This window comes from Macrobrachium rosenbergii, chromosome 24 (assembly GCF_040412425.1).
Source record: "Macrobrachium rosenbergii isolate ZJJX-2024 chromosome 24, ASM4041242v1, whole genome shotgun sequence".
NCBI lineage: Eukaryota > Metazoa > Arthropoda > Malacostraca > Decapoda > Palaemonidae > Macrobrachium > Macrobrachium rosenbergii.
Window position 1 is genome coordinate 15,276,621 of NC_089764.1, and position 6,000 is coordinate 15,282,620.

The window sequence follows — 6,000 nt, forward strand, 5'->3', positions numbered from 1 at the left end:
AGGACAGGGGGACAAAGTCCTGCCGTATAATAAGATTTACATACAAATGGTTAATTCTCTGAAGAAACTCAAAGGGGACCCACTTCAAAGGGGGCACCGCAAGGGAGAAGAGCAGTGGTTATGCCACTGTGCACACAAGATGATAACAGGTCCACAGTGGGCTAACTCCTATCTGCAATCGAGAGCATACGTGGTTACTGAGCTGCAGTAAGGTGCTTTGATCAAGGAATCAAGGAGTTGCACAGAAGCCGCCTAGAAAAGGACTCAATTCCAATAACTGTAATTTTACACAATTACGTTACATTTTCTTCACTGATTCATAAATTAACATAGCACAAAATAAAGCAATACAGGTCTCGCTGTAGGTGTATCGCACTATGAAAGGAAACGAAAAAATAGGAAAAGGTTTACAGGGATGTGACTGACATAAGAACCTTGACTCTGGTACATTACCTTCGCCAGAAGATGGGTTCCTCATCTTCAGGGGGCCACCAGCAATGGAGGGTAGTGTGAAAGGGGCTCGCTACAAAAGTAACTCAGGCTTTGGACAGCCACAAGGGAACAGCAGGGCCCAGCTCAGGGGAGCAAAAGAGAGGATGGAAGTGCCCTACTTAAGGTTCCAGCGTCCTCTCAGAATGATCTGCCCATGTGATGCCCTTTTATCTCATTGGAGGATTATGATTCTGCTCTTTGTAGGTGGCGCTGTATGGCGGCAGGATCCCGTTTTCTATGTGGGTCATGCACGTGGGATGTGGTGTCCTCTTCGTCAGGTGTTCAAGATGGCGCAGGACACATGGGTCAGTTGCTAGGCGTGGGAGTCGCTTTCTCTTTTGATTTGACTCCTCTGCTGGTTTTGCCTCAGGTGGGATTAGCATCTCCGACAGAACAGCACCTGAAATCAAGGTCTATGAGCAGTCCCTTGGACAGTGGTGAGAGGAGTCAACAAGGGTGAATCTTGCCCACAGCTATCCTTTTACTGTTTAAATTGAAAACAATAGGCATTATTTCAATAGAATATGAAATGTTCTTATATCGTATCTTTGCTCTACAACTTGGAGGATGAGATGGTGTGTGCGAGGTTTACTTCATTACAATATATATATTGTATATATATATTGTATATACACGTGTATATATATACATGTATGTATGTATATATATATATATATATATATATATATATATATATATATATATATATATATATATATATATACACTCATATATTTCTGGTGGCAGGTTGCTGCAATAAAAAAAGAGATCAGTACTGTAACTGCCATGCTTTAATTGCCAAAACGGATGGAACTCAGTGCAGAGAGCTTCCACAAAATCAGTTGCTTCAGACACTTACACGGGAGGCTCATGGGTAGCCTGTCAAACCCTTTAAACCTAGTTCCGTACGTATTCCCCCGGCTGTTGGATATTAAGACCTCTCCGTTCTAGTACCTCTTCAATAGCATTTACTTGGCCTTTCTCGTCCCCTTCTTCTCAGCATTTCATAATTATACGTTCTCACCAATCTATCATTCTCCTCACTGTCTTCATTCCTGATTTGGAAATAAGTACAGGTGTATAAGGACAGTTACTGCAGGTGAAAGATCAGAGGAAATGGATTAAATGTATATATATATATATATATATATATATATATATATATATATATATATATATATATATATATATATATATATATGTGTGTGTGTGTGTGTGTGTGTGTGTGTGTAAGCAATTTGCACTTATGTAAGGAAACGAATAGAAATTCTTTTAAAAAACCATAAAAAATGTTTCATCCCTCACTTGGCCTCACTGAGTTAACACCCTATTGCAGATAAATCAATGGAGTTAGCAATTTCCGTTTTAATTTGAACGGCAATTTTGGGGCGTAATGGAAAACAGGATTTCTGGCATTAAAAGCGAAAAATAACGGCTTTAATATCCCAGGGGTAACCGTTGTATGCGGCCCGTTTTCTTCAAAGAGAAGACGATCATGAATCGTTTTTAAATTGATGTAAACACTCAACTCGATTATGTTCAACATTTTCCTAAGAAAATTATGAAGAACCATTCCTGCATTACGCATTAATGTGTAATAATGCAACTACTTTTCACAGCAGGGTTTGGCTGGGCGAGAGAAAATCATTTTATCAAAGACCACAGCAGATATGATATCAAGCGAAAGTAAGAGGGAGAACGTCTTCAGTCATGCAAAAAATTCATATAACTTCACAGAAGAAAAACCCTTATTAAAAAAAATCTGCCATTAAGGGACATTTAGTCTAAAATTATAAATAAAAGATGTTATGTTACATCGTCTATTCCAAAAACTGCGGTTCTTTAGACTGCAATATAATCTCTCTCTCTCTCTCTCTCTCTCTCTCTCTCTCTCTCTCTCTCTCTCTCTCTCTCTCTCTCTGGCTAGGAGTCTCAGCATTCGATGGGTTTATTTTTGAAAAAGGAAAGAGCGCTTCAACGGCCAGTTAATATGCGAATCTTCTCTCCTGAACGCTGGAAATGTTTGCATAAAATATCATTAAGTAAATTTCAATTAGAATACATAAGACCTCATGGCTTTAAAAAGGGAGGGAATGGCCCTCGCTTGCTAAAAGGAGAGGAAAAATGATAATGAACCTAATAATTCTGAAATAAAGAGAGGAAGAAATTTGTCAACATTTCTATATATATATATATATATATATATATATATATATATATATATATATATATATATATATATATATATATATTATATATATATATATATATATATATATATATATATATATATAAAATCTATATATGTATATATATACAGTATATATAATATTTAATATCTATACTTACATGAATGTGTGTATGTGAGTGAGTGTGTCTTTCCAGGACCTTACGAAATTCTAAGACAATTGTTATTGGAAAGACGCCCTGCAGCAAAATAGTTCATACAGTCCAAGAGAACATATCCTTATAATTAACCCCTTTCTACCGAAAAAAAATGGCACAGTTGAAAAGGTGTCTCTCGTAATAATGCAGAGGGTGAGCAAAAACCCAGAGTGAAGTGATCATCACTGAAACAAAAGGCACAAACAAGTAAAAAACAATGAACGCTAACTTTGCGCGCGACGCACCGGAGAGCAAGATTGAATAAGTGAAGCGATCTGGGAGCCAGAGAAGTCCAAGTCTGATATAAAATGAAAGGCGCATTTTGAAACTGAATAAGTCAGAGGACATCCACGTGTTGCTATAACATTTCCAAGAGGGCTCTAGAATCAGTTACGAGAGACAGGTGCGATTGGAGAGCGATGTAGCCTTGGTTGTGACATACAGGAAGACCATTCAGGAAGCAAGTGAAGAAGAGGAAGAAGAACATATGCAATAAAAGATGATTAAGAGTAATGAAGATTTTAAAAGAAAGTGTTGGAAATTTACTTACTAGGCAGAACAGAGGGCACAGAGGAAGAAGAAGAATTAATAATTTTGCTCTTTGTAATATTTTTAACACTGATTACTGAAGAACTGGCACATATACTCAGAAATTCACTTACCTTACCCTGGAAAACAGCAGTGAGAAGTGAAAGAAGAACAAAATATCAAGAAGAAGAAGAAGAAGAAGAAGAAGAAGAAGAAGAAGAAGAAGAAGAAGAAGCATAGCAATTTTAAATAATTTTGGCATTTTTATGAATATTTCAAGCTGAATGATAATTCTTGAAATATCTAAGAAAGAGAAAGGAGATGATTTATTTTTTGTATTTACTGGCCTCAGTTAAATATCCTAGGAACTTTTAGATGATTGACAATCGAAGAAATATCTAAGTTATATGAATACGGATGAAAAATGATGTATGAAAGGAGGCGAATGTGAAAAAAAGGAAAATAAGCAAAAATAATGTTTTTCTCTTTTTGTTACTCGTGTATTTTCTGTAAAAAAAGTGAGAAAGTGTTCCTGATTTGCTCATTTCAAGGAAGCTACCACAACCCGGAAAACGGTTCCCATAAGACTATCGAAGCGTGGAAACAAATCACAGCAAAACAATGAGCTCAGCGCAGTCACAAGAAGAGTCTATTGCCTTCTGTGAAACGGGTCCTCAGAAAAACCAAGCTTAATGTCCTGGGCTGGCAATGGCAATCGGGGGCGGATATAAATGGCGGTCATCCATCGCCAGAGATTAGCGCTCGGAAACACAAACTGGTTTTAACGAGTGGAATGATCATCCCCTTCGCTGACCCGCCCCGAGAGGCCTCTACATTAAGAGGCGAATCTACAACAGATCCCCAAGAGCTGCTTGAAGACGACAGCCTAACAGCCTGCCATTGTCGATTACTAATAGAAAGGGATTAAAGAGATAATTACTGGAGATTGCCCAGGATTACGGAGGGATTTCCGAGATTAATGAGCAAAAGGGGTCAAGTTAGGAGCGAGTGAGGGAAAGAGAGACACACAAGAAAGACAGTAAATCCGATGGTTTGTTTAGAATTGTTTAAAAGATTTCAGAATAATGTTGGGAAGTTTGCATTAGAAAATTTTATGCTCTAACATTTTTTATATAGATACAGAACCCCAGATTAAAATCTAAGGGGTGGGAGTAGCCCAGTCGATAAGAATGCAGCCTTCCAATGATAAAGGCAAAACGAAGTAAACAATTTTGTGAATACACATTATGCCAAGAAGGAAGGAAAATACAGCATAAAATATATTCAGAAATATTCGAAATGAAGTGAATCAAGAAAATTGCATAAGTTTTGCGATATTCCCATTTGATGTATTTCCTTTGATGTGGCGGAGCTGCAACCAAATGTCATGGGGGTCACAGTAATATCAGCAGTTCGTGTCCGCAGAAGATTTTCTTCCATCTTCTTAATGTTTTCCTAATAACCAGAAAAAATGCAACAATGCAGCACATGGAAATTTGAGCAAAACATTTTCTGTTATTCAGCAGTCCTCAAGGACAAGTTATTTTGATGAAAGAAGAATTGTCCTTAACAGAGCAATGAAAGTTCATATACTTATACAATACAACCGTAAAGTCGGGATGAAAGAGAAACACTGAGGGTAGGTTTATCGCCCTTACACAAGAAAAAAAATCATTTACGAATCTCAAACCTAGATTTAATTGGGACGTACCCTCGGATGACGGCTTGTGAGGAAATACGACTCTCCAAGAGAATTCCCTAACAGTTAGCTACCTGGAATGTTTGCAGCCGGTAAAGAGCAGGGTACGAAAGAACACTAGTAAAAGAATAGAACGATAAACATCAAATACAAGAATGCAAGAAATTACGAGTAAATAGTGCGGTAAAGGAGCATGTAAATAAGATATAGGAATACAATAATATATAAAGGTAAAGTTAATGGGAAGTACTAAGATGGAGTTGGCTTTTGTTCAAATGAGTAGGGTTTGCAAACAGTAGCATATGTCGTCACAAAAAGCAAAGCGAATAAAGACAAAATATATCTTTTATGAAACCGAAGGACAATATTAATGTTTCCTAAGGATGGGAATACATGGTTTAAGAGCAACGAAATGAAATCAAAATAAGTCTGAATTAACTTTTAAAATATGGTGATTAGAGGAGACTACCATGTTTTCGAAAAAAGGACCAACTGTAGATCAGAATCTCGTGGTCGGAGGCCTAATGAAAAAAATACCGGGCGTATCAAAAGGAACATCCTGTTGCAATTTAGTGTACTTCGGAAACCTGTACATTCTTTCGGCACGTGGCAAAGAAAAAAAAAACACAAGAGTTGAGTCCAGATGAAAAGAAAGGATCGAAGAAGTTGACAGAGGTGCAGATAATCCAGCGGCTCTCCGTCCTCATTGTGTCCCAGTCTCTCAAATTACCTAAAGTTCTAAGCACGTAATGAGCGTCCAGTTTGCTCATCTACAAACGGTGGCACTTTCTATTTCCAGAAGCAATTCTAGCATGTATTTCCATTCCCATTTTATGGAATCTCAACATGTTTCCTAAATACTAACATTTATTTACCTCAACAGATCCTCAAGAGCT